The sequence below is a fragment of the Siphateles boraxobius genome, unplaced genomic scaffold (assembly GCF_051911475.1).
Source record: "Siphateles boraxobius isolate OS27281-9 unplaced genomic scaffold, OSU_SipBor_1 130, whole genome shotgun sequence".
Taxonomy (NCBI): Eukaryota; Metazoa; Chordata; class Actinopteri; order Cypriniformes; family Leuciscidae; genus Siphateles; species Siphateles boraxobius.
The window spans coordinates 49694317-49706277 of record NW_027508734.1 but is presented as its reverse complement, the minus strand read 5'-3'; the positions used below and the strand labels follow the sequence as shown (position 1 = coordinate 49706277).

Sequence of the window (11961 nt, the reverse complement as noted above, 5' to 3'; positions counted from 1 at the left end):
TGACATTTCTGGGTCGCATCCCTGAAGGAAAGCTTTCCCAGTATCTGGGTCAAGACTTCATGAGCATCCAAACCTGGGAATTCAGCCTCTGAAAAAGGTGTAAAACTTCATTGTCATGTTTTAGATTTGGCTCATTTGAGAAATACTCTTATGTGAATCATATCAAACCACCAAACATTAAAACATCAAATTCCAGAAGAATTTCCGACACATTTTCATTATCACGTCATGTACAACTTTTTCTCTCTTTGACTCCAGACTTGTTTCTTTTCTGTCCCAGATATTATTTTCTGTTTCTCAGATGACTCAATAAATAAATAAATTAAAACAAACTGAGATGTAAAATAGTTTTAAACATCCCAGGACGGTTTGGCCCAAACGAGAGAACCTCATTTCTCACTAGTGTTTCTACTGGGTTGCTCTCATTTACTGGGTTGCTCTCTCAGGGAGAATTTACTTAGAATGCTCACCTTCTTCAAAACATTTTAACAAAATATTTAACAATCTTTTACATTTTAATGGATATTGATTCACCCAGTAGAGATGTCTACTAATGCAGTCATTTGATTAAATTATTTATTTAATAAGCCATAAATTAATTATTTAAATTATTTAAAGCAATACAACATTACTTCATGATTGGTGCTTCTTCATAATTTTCATGAAGCTTAATTGACTCACTATAAACTTTTGTTGTCCACCCTTAGGATTCAATATAGAACCTTAAAAGGTTCCAATAATGGGATCATTTTATGGATTTAGTTTTATGTAATTACATTGTTTTAATTGATTTTTAATCTTAATTAAAGTTTATGATTTAAACAGCTTGTAAACCTACTTTACACTAAATTGAAATAACCATAAAACAGAGGTGTAAAGTCCAGGGGTCAGAAAGTAAAAGGCCTGCCATATGTGTATTCCACCCATGAACTCAGCCAGCTGATTTCACTAATTAGTTCTATCTCCTGGCTGAAAAACTGTGCTAATCAGCAAATCCGGGTGATTGGAACAAATTACTGAGAATGACTTTTACTTTCTGAACCTGAACTTTACACGTCTGCCATTAAACATGAAAGTATTATCCAGTCATTTAAGACGTTTCTCAGACCTTTATGACATCAAGGGTTCTTTACAGAACCTGTTTTTTTTTCTAAGAGTGTGGGAAAAGAGCAGTTTAAAGATTCTTTAAAAAAAAAACATCCAGTGCAAAACAGCATATTGGGTTTGAAATTACATTTTTGGTGAATTGTTCCTTTACATCCCCTCTGTAATGGTGTGTTCACATGAAGACGTATCGGAGATGGTTAATTTTAAGAACTTGCAAATGTGAGGGCTGGTTCTTTTTCTCCTTTATACAATGCAAACAGAGTAAAGATAGCGTGACGAGCAGGTGCAAAGCAACGTGTGAAGAGACCAGCAGGATGACTCAACTATGGTCGTCCACAAATGACTGTTTTTTGCGCTCTCTATATTTTACTTTCCACGGGGCAGTGTCCTCCAAGAAAGCCCCCGTTACTTTCATCCGATTCGTTTATGGATAATTAGGCCCGTGGGAGCGCGAGAGGATAGTACTGTTGAGAAAAGAGATAAAGGAGCTGGCGTGCACTCGGTCAACACACAAACACGCACGCGCAGAAAAGTTAAATAGAAATATGCCTAGGCTAGACAAACATGCAGCATATGCACAAAGGCATGTATGCGCACATCTAACGCACATAAGCATTGCACGCTACTACTTTGACGTCGTGCTCATTTAACCTCATTTCATGTAGAGGCAGCAATTTGTGACCACTCTGTCACTGTCTCATTATTTTTGCTCTTAAGAATAACTTGACAATGATTTATTCCTAAAGACAAATAAATAAAGGCTGGCGGTGGCAGGGAACAAAAACGAGTGCCTCAGTGTTTTTCTTCTCTCTGGAGGCGAAGGCAGCGTTGCATAACTAGTAATTATACCCCTAGAAAAATGATGCGGGCATTTAACAAACAAAAGTTGCGACTCGCAGTGACGTAATGTGACAGCGAGCAAGTCGTTACACTAACTGTTCACTCATTCTCAATACTCAAACGAACGTCGGTTATTATTAGAACTGTGATTGAAAATGCAGCACGACAGAAACACATCTACTCAAACGTAGAAATATATCCCTCTCTCGGTCTCTCTGTCGTTTGCGGCGGTGGTTATAGCTTCATCCTGGATTTGATCAATAGTATCCGCTAAGCCCGTGTCACCACTTGGGATATTTTATTTCCCACGGGAACGATACGCGCGCCTCCAACTGCAACTCACACTGGCGCTCGCGCCGCGGCAGCAGAAATCATTAACTAAAAATAACTCGGCAAGAAGCTATACTAAGGCTAGTGAAAGCGGCGAGCGCGAGACTGAGGCAGCGCGCACCGGCAAGACTCCCGCTGGTCCTGTCACGCTGAAGGTTCCGCGACTCTGACAGACGTTAGACGCTTTATTTATCAAAAAAATAAAAATAATAATACAATATCCCTGTCGAGAAAGGACATATGGCGCTCGCCTTTGTTTAAACACTGTTTCAACAAAACCAGTATGAAATGTGTACTTCAAATTTACTGCGGTATGTCGGTAACTCCCAGTGGTTAAACAATTGACCGCGAAACTTAACTTAATGTCTGTTTTTGTATCATATTAAATCCATGCAAGTCATTCCAATACTTACCCAGCTAGCAGGGAACGTTCTCAGAACTTTGGCTAACATTCCCTACAAGTTTGGTTAATGTTTTAAAGAAAACATTTGAATGTAATGTTCTAAGAATGTTTTATGGATGTTTTATCATTTCAAATAGTGTTCCTATAAGGTTAAATGTAAACTAAGATATAAAGTTTTAACTGTAACATTTTGAGGATGTTTTGGGAATGTTGTTGAGATAACAGATTATACAATGTTCTCAACACTGTAAAAAAAAAAAGTTAATTTACAGGTAACGCCCTGTATTTTTTTACAGAATTTTGCCGTTTTTCCATTATACAGTGAATACATGGTAATTTACAGATTTTTGCTGTAATTTAAAGGTCCACTATTATATTTAAAGGTAATTGTTTGTATTTTGGTTTTACATCAATTTTACCGTTTTTTAAAGGAAATTGTCTGTATTTTTACTGGGTTATGTGTAATTTTACATTAAATATTCAGTAATATTTTACAGATTATTTCTGTGAAATTAGAAAACAAAGAAAAGAAGGTATAACCGCAGAAATCAGCAGTCATTTAACATGTTGTCCTTGAAGATCATTAAGCATGTGGGTGTCAAAGTGAGTTTTAAGGTTAAATAATTGTATTTGTATACAGTAGGTATACAAACAGTCTTTTAAATTTTGTCTTGCAAATATAAAATCTTTATAGTTGTATTGCAATAAAGTCTTGCAAATCTTTCAGACCGTATTTTAATTTTGTCTTGCAAATGTGCTCATTTTGATAATCATTTGTATTATTCTCCCCTAATTTCATGTTATGTGTTTTATGAATATTTTTCCAAATCTGCGTTGCTGCACACATTGCGTGGCTTTGTGTGCGTGCGACTGTGTGTGTGTGTGTGTGTGTGTGCTCGCGCGCAATGACGCAGATTCAAATTATCCGCCAATACTTTTCCGTTGCTTAGTCCCGCCCACCACAACGGTTAGCTGTTTGGACCTGTGTCAAGGGCAAGCGGGAGATTTGAATTTAGCCTACGGTTGTGAAGTGGATTGTTTGCGATCACAGTGGTTCAAAGCTATAATCGTATTCGTCAGGAGCAGCCGTAAGCAGGAGCACTGAACACATGAGTTATGTTAACGTTACAGTCCGGGTGTCCGTTCGGAAATAACGCGCCCTTTTTCAGTGAGCCTGGATCGTCACAGCGGACATCATCATGCCAAGCAACCGATCACCGGCTGAGGTAAGAGTCTCATACTATAATATGTAAACGATATTTTATATTACATTTGTGTTAATTGACAGTTTCCAAGGTAACATTAGCATTCATAAATGTTCAGTCATAACTGTTGCCGAGAGCTGGAGGGCAAAACACTGCAGCCTTTCAATTTGCCATCTGTTTTAAGAAAGATCAGTTGAACATCTCTAAAGACCTAAAACAAGCTTTAGTAGACTTGTTATGCGTATCAAAATCCGTCCAATTTTGTATAAAATCTTCGTTATGATAGTCAGTCAATCAATCTCTTAAACGGCGGGACATTTTGAAACCCTGTCTGGAAGCTGAAACTCTTGTCTTAAAAAAACATCCTTGATTTTATTATAGTAAAATTGTAGTAACCACGTTTTTGGCAGATTTATTACCAATTTAATAACCACAGTTTTACTAAAAATGGACCTACCTTTTTTGTTAAGAAATCGAATTCAGTTCTGTAACGTTACTTGTTAATAATACAGCGAAGACTAGAGTATGAATATAACATAATGAACCCCTATGTGTAACTGATGCAGCTAGGTCACGGTAAATCATATTCATTTTTAATTTATATGTAGCTAAAATCAGCTCAAAACATACTGGTAACCTTTCCTGCTCAGCTTCCAGATCATAGTCAGTTGAGTTTTTGCACTGTCCCAATGCAACACATTCTGACATGTGTAATACTGAGTTTTAAAATAACTTATTTTTTTGTGATTTCAGGTCCTGTGGAAAGCAGATGATCATGGCAAACAAGGTATGGGAAGAATTAACTTTAAAAAAATAGTAATGACGAGTCTTCTGATTTCATGTGATTGCACTAAAAGTGTGCACAAGGTTTGGTTTTGCTACAATTTTTTGTAACTAGGCTCTGTCGGTTAGATTTAGAAACATGTTTTTTCCTATCACTGCTATCTTAATGACACACATCTCTACCTTTCATTCCAGCCAGATGATCTGACGGTTGCTGCTCGCATCTCGGCCTAGCTGATGGAACATTCTTGCTGGATGAATGACCTTCACCTTCAACTCAACCTTGCCAGGACAGAACTGCTTTATGGTTTCAGTCAAACCATACTTGCTGTGATCCTGCTGATTTGCCTTACACCATTAGGAGGATCAGGCCCTTCCTATCGGAGCTACACAACTCCTGGTCTAAGCTCTTGCTCTATAAAGACTGGATATTGTAATTCTCTCTGGACAGGCCTTCCAGCATCAGTCAAACCTCTGCAACTGATCCAGATGCTGCAGCAAGAGTGCTCTTTAATGGTTGCCCTATACATAAACTTTAGATCTATGTGTCCTCCAGAAGCTTGTGTTCTGCAAATAAACGGCGCCTTTTGGTGCCATCATCCCAAAGAGACACAAAAACACTTTCTTCAATGACCTTTACCTGGACTGTTTCCAGCTGGTAGAATGACCGGCGCAACTCAACACATTTTCAAGAAACTGCTAAAGATCCACCTTTTTCATAAACACTTGCCCCAATAATACTAAATCTTTGTTTAAAAAAAAAAAAAAACTTGCTATGTGTACTGTGCTAGACTAACTGGGACTTGTCTCTGCACTTGTTGCTTCTATCGTTATCTTAATTGGTAAATCACTTTGGATTAAATGTAATTGTAAATGTTTAAAAAAAGTTATATTAGACTATAAAGGTATACAGCAATTGCCTTTTAATGTGGATAATTTTACATGTTCTAAATGATATACTAAGCTTCTATTTCCAATTAATCACTTATCTTGATGTTCAGTGTTTGTTCAGTTACTAATACTGTAAATGTGCAGGTATTCTGTACTCATACATTTAGTTAATCAACAGAAAGTGACTGTAAATTTGCTATTATTAAGTACTTAAATAGAGATTGGTCAAAGTTGTGAAATTGGATCTGTACAAATAAAAAATAAAACTAAATTTGCAAACATTTGTATTTTAATTTATGCATTTTTATACATCATTTCATTGTTATTTAACACAGAAAAACTATATATTAAAAGATAATTACTGTAGATAGACAGCATTATTATATAAAATAACTTTATAAAACCCTAAATTTACAGTTTAACCTGAAAGTTAAATGTCTTTTTAATGTAATTTGACATCATTTATCCGTTTTTCCACGGTTTAATAAGCCATTATCAACAGTAATATACTGTAATTTAATCAATTTTGACTGTAAAGTAAATTCTGTATTTTTACGGTTTTTCCATGTAATTTTGTGAAACGGTTATTTGCTGTAATTTAACGGAAACCGTCTGGAAACTTTGCTGCCAGAGATTTGCCGTTTTTTTACGGGATTTTTTTTTACAGTGAATAAAACATTGGCACAATGTTCAATAATAACAGAGGAGGAACATTATTATATCAACGTTCGTAAAATGTTTTGAGGATATCATTGAGGCCTGAGATGACGGAGTGTTTTTTATAAAACGTTCTTGTAATGTGACGTGTTAACAAAGCAAGAACATTATAACTGTAACATTTTCAGGATGTTTTGGGAATGTTGTTGAGATAACAGATAATACAATGTTCAAAATAAAACATTGGTACAATGTTCCATAATAACAGAGGAGGAACATTATCATATCAACGTTCGCAAAATGAGGATATCATTGAGGCCTGAGATGACAGTGTTTTTTATAAAACGTTCTTGTAATGTGATGTGTTAGCAAAGCAAGAACGTTTTAAATGTAAAATTTTGAGGATGTTTTGGAAATGTTTTTGAGATAACAGATTATACAATGTTCAAAATAAAACATTGGCACAATGTTCCATAATAACAGAGGAGGAACATTATCATATCAACGTTCGCAAAATGTTTTGAGGATATCATTGAGGCCTGAGATGACGGAGTTTTTTTATAAAACGTTCTTGTAATGTGACGTGTTAGCAAAGCAAGAACGTTTTATATGTAACATTTTCAGGATGTTGTTGAGGTAAAAGTTTGTAGAATCATCTTTTATAAAACATTGACACAATGTCCCATAATAACAGAGGAGGAACATTATCAAATTAACGTTCGTAAAATGTTTTGAGGATATCATTGAGGCCTGAGATGACGGAGTGTTTTTTTTTTAAAACGTTCTTGTAATGTGAAGTGTTAACAAAGCAAGAACATTACAACTGTAACATTTTGAGGATGTTTTGGGAATGTTGTTGAGATAACAGATAATACAATGTTCTCAATAAAACATTGGTACAATGTTCCATAATAACAGAGGAGGAACATTATCATATCAACGTTCGCAAAATGTTTTGAGGATATCATTGAGGCCTGAGATGACGGAGTGTTTTTTTATAAAACGTTCTTGTAATTTGAAGTGTTAACAATGCAAGAACATTACAACTGTAACATTTTGAGGATGTTTTGGGAATGTTGTTGAGATAACAGATAAGACAATGTTCTCAATAAAACATTGGTACAATGTTCCATAATGACAGAGGAACATTATCAAATCAACGTTCGTAAAATGTTTTGACGATATTATTTAGTCCTGAGATGATAAAATGTTTTTAATAAAACATTCCTTTCAATTTACTTTTTAACATTTTGCATGAAACATTTTGAGGATTTTTTTAGGGATGTTGTTATCTTTTATAAATCATTAGCACAATAACAAAGGAGGAACATTATCAAAGCAACATTCATCAAATGTTTTGAGGACATTATTGGCCTGAGATGACAAAATCTCATAATATGATGAGTAACAAAAGCTCATAACATTTTAAGGATATTTTAGGGAAGCTGTTTAGGTAACAGATTGTAGAATTATTTTAACCTATAAAATATTGGCATAATGTTCCATATTAAAAGAGGACATTATCAAAACAGCATTTGTAAAGTGTTTTGAGGATATTACTCTGAACTGTTTGAACTGTTGCGCGAAATGTGTTTAGAAGAGACGAGAAGCTGATTGGGGGTCACTGTGGATCGACGTTTAAAACCACCAATCACAGCGTGACTTTCTCATGACGTAAGAACATTTGAAATCGACAAACAGCGCAAAGAAAGTAACGTTTTAGTTGAAGAAATCGGCGCAAAATGCCCGTTGTCTAAATTGACAAATTGCCAAACAACAGAACTCCTGGTCAACGGAAGAGCTCTTTCACAACTGTAAGTTTTTTTTTGTGTGTATTTTTCAGTTTACATATAGCTTTCTCTTATCCTTGATATATGTCTTTCAGTGTTAGATTTTACTTTCTTAGAATTGTATGACAGTCGCATTAAATCTGAGTATATTATGTTACTTTTGAATAACAGCTAGATATGTTTTAATCCAGACTCCAAACTGCCTGTTTGAAGATGAATATAAAACCGATGACGCAATAAAGTCTCCATTTACAACAAAGGTAGCCTACTATAATATTGTGTTCTGTGTGTATGAATACTCTATTTTTGCAACTTAAAAGTGTTAATCTTATTGTCTTTTGAAAGTAAAAGTTAATAATATTTCAGTAATTCATAAAGAGGTAATGGGAAAATTGGAAAAAGCATTCAGTCTAAAACGTTTTCAGTCTTTTGTGTTTCTAGCAAATATTGTATGTGCTTGTAATATCGTTGTATGTTGACAGACCATGTTTTAAAATATTTCAGGTAATTACTCTGGGGCTGATGGTCAATGTAAAGGACACAATCTGTCAAACATAAACCTGCAGAGGTGAATTGATATGGGAGCTAAAGAGACTTGTAACTGGTAGGTGGTTTTGTAACTTGTTGTAAATCTTCACAGAATTACCTTTATATTATAATACAGATTATAGTAATCTTGTTCAAATGTTAGGAAATAATTATGTTGGTTTAAGAAAGCCAACATATTGTTAACCTATTTGAACTAAATATTATTATTATTATTATTTTTCTGAGACAAAAATTTTCAACTCTTAACTCCTAGAGCTTTAGTGCTAAAAGCACCTAACACAGACCATAAATGATCTCATCCAAAAGACATCCAAAAATGAGAATTAGCCCATGATTTACTCACCCTCAAGTCATCCTTGGTGCATATGACATTCTTCTTTCAGACGAATACAATCGGAGTTATATTAAAAAATGTCCTGGCTCTTCCGAGCTTTATAATGGCAGTGAATGGCCGTTTCTGTTTTAAGTCTATAAAAGTGCATCCATCCATGATAAAAGTAATCCACACGGCTCTGGCGGGGTTAAGGCCTTTTGAAGCGAAGTAGTGCTGGGCGGTATACCGGTTCATACCGAAAACCGGTGTATATTTTTGTTATGATATTAATTTTTAATATACCGCCATACCGATGTATTTAATTACACAACGTTCGGAACGACATTACGCCACGCGACACTGTTTCAGACGGACCCTTTACAATGTTGCACTTCTATGCAGCGACTGCGAGGCGAGAGTAAACAGCTGTGCTCTGGTGATACGTTACAGGGAAGATGGATGCTGCAGAACTATGGCGTTATTTTCCTGTCAAATGTCGAGAGCGCATTATTGTAGCGCGAAAGTACATTAATATAATGCGCGAGCGCGAATCTCTCTGCTCACGCGCGGAATATAATGTGCCGCGCTCTCAGATACACGCTGCTCACGTAAAGGCCTGTTCACACTGGGACGAATTTCGCGTGCGATATTCGGCAGCGTTTAACGCCTCGTGACTAAACAATGGGCGCCAATGTGAGTGTGCACACCGACGCGTAAAACGCCACGCGTAAAAGCGTCATTTTTTTTAAAACGCCTCGGGTTCGTTTTTTTGGTTTGACGCGCCGCGTCAAAAACTATCCGACCAATGAGATTGGCGCTTTTGCTCACGTGTCTGGAGCTTCTGAAGTTACAGTAAAACACAACTTGGGGGCGCTCAAACACAAAACGGTCTTGCCGAGCACACATACGTAATGGCGAAGAAGATATACAGCGTCTACTACACCAAAGCAGAGAATGTCTAATGACCAAAGCCCGTCTACGGACATTCTCTTATTAGACATTATTATTATTAGACTTATTAGACATTCTCTGACTACACTCTGCCGGGAAGAAATAAGACGAGGAAGATGCAAGGCCAGATGAATGTAGAGCTGCTGGTCTTGTTGGTGTCTTTATAAAGAGACACCAACGAGAATAAAGAACTATATGACAAACGCGACAAACTTGCTCTCTTCTTCTGAGTGACAAGCGTGTGTCAGAAGCACTTTGTGGACCGGGGTATTTCTGTTTTACATTAAGCGCCATCTAATGTCAGGGAATAAATTTGCATGTTCACTCGGCTCATCGTCAGCGAAAATCGCTTGGGTGTGAACACAAAAAACGCGTTGAAAAACGCTGACGAATAACGCGAGCCGATATTCGTCCCGGTGTGTACGAGGCTTTAGAATAGGTCTATTTTCTCTGGACTCGCTCAGAGAATCCTGCACTTAAAACGTGTTCAGTGCAATTGCGAATCTCTCCTCTTCCCCAGCTGACAATTTTAGGTTATAAGAACGTTTTCATAACGTTCCCATTAAGTTATAAAAACGTTATTTCTGAATGTTATAGGAACATTCAAAGCGTCCAGTTTTTTAGACGTTGTATTAACGTTATTTCTTGGTTATTATAAGAACTTTATTCAAAACATTATAAGAACGTTCAATTCTCCCGTTATATAAACGTTGTATTAACGTTATTTCCTGGTTACAAGAACGTTGTTAGAACGTTAAGAAATAACAATTTTAGGTTATACTGGGCGCTATTCTATTCTACAATATTCACTAATGACAGTAAAATAGACCATCCTAAGTCAATTTACTGCAGTAATTCCTCTCTCAACCAGTAGAAAATGCTTTGAACACCTGATTATGCATGAGAAAAAAAAAACGTCATAAACCGGAAAACCGGCATCATTTTGAAAAAAAACGTGATATAAATTTTTGGTCAAACTGCCCAGCACTAAAGCGAAGCGATGCGTTTGTGTAAGAAAAATATCCATATTTAAAAATTTATTGACTAAAATAACTAGCTTTAAAATAACTAGCTTAGCATATATTTCTTTCTGCTTTTGAAGTAACTAAAACGTACAGCTTCACTAATAGCAAAGAGATGCTGCACTTACAGGTATGATTAATTCACTCTAGAATAGTTCTATCGCCAATACATTCAAATGCAGTGGTACTTTATCTGTATCTGATTTAAAACAAGCAGAAATCTTTAAGAAATGTAACGATCCATAGACAATATAACCGCTGTTAAGTCAGAGCAATAGCCTCGTGGGCAGCGCTGTGCCATGCTGGAGCTGTGCTCACGGCGACCTGAGTTCCAGTCCTGGTTCGAGGTTCAGGCTTCTCAAGCCAACATCAACTTTTGTTCACATAATTTAGCCTCTAGTTGTGTTATTAATATGTATATAATGGATTAAGTATATGTTTTAAATTACAGAAACAAAAAAGATACTCATAAGGTATCATATTTATACTTTCAATAAATTAGTCTTTACATAATTTCTGATTACTAATTAGGCTGGCTAATTTTGAAAGTTTTCAATGTCAATATTGCTTGTGATCTTAATATGTATGTATTTGTATTCTTTCTGTTTACACTGTTGCATGATCTTCTTTTATAGGCTATGAGGAAAAACTCTACCATGCACACAGAGAATAGAGTTCAATGCTGCTAACTGGGAGAGCAGCTGGACAACTAGAAGAGAGAACAGTAGAACACATATTAATACAGATGACTGTATTATTCTTCTGCAAGAACCAAGACTAGCAAAGACTGATGATGAGCGCTCTGAGCAAACACTGCAGTCAAGACGCATGATTGCACATTGGACTTTACTGAGTTCTTCATTTAATGTTGGGCATTTACTGTATGCAGAACTTCTAATAATTTATGTGGATGCCATTTATAAACCTGTTAGATTCTGATGTTTTAGTTTTGAGATTAATAAAATTGTATGTTTTAACAATGTTATAGCTATTAGCTAAGCATTTTTTTTGTTTAAGAGAACATTTTGGGAACAAAAATAAAACTTCCCGCTAAAAACTTTATAAGAATGTTAGGGTATGTAATGTTCTAAAAATGTTATGATTAAACCTTTATAGAAGG

At 35.8% G+C, this 11961-nt stretch overlaps 2 long non-coding RNA genes across 2 annotated transcripts; both read left to right on the top strand.

Moving 5' to 3' along the window:
- Window positions 1–3716: 3716 nt before the first annotated feature.
- Window positions 3717–5418, top strand: LOC143736682 (uncharacterized). Its single transcript, XR_013203556.1, has 3 exons — window positions 3717–3906; window positions 4639–4672; window positions 4864–5418. It is a non-coding gene; the product is annotated as an uncharacterized LOC143736682 (long non-coding RNA).
- Window positions 5419–7942: 2524 nt separating this feature from the next.
- LOC143737793 (uncharacterized) lies at window positions 7943–11674 on the top strand. The gene is made up of 4 exons (XR_013203720.1): window positions 7943–8030; window positions 8198–8266; window positions 8511–8610; window positions 11477–11674. It is a non-coding gene; the product is annotated as an uncharacterized LOC143737793 (long non-coding RNA).
- Window positions 11675–11961: the final 287 nt, after the last annotated feature.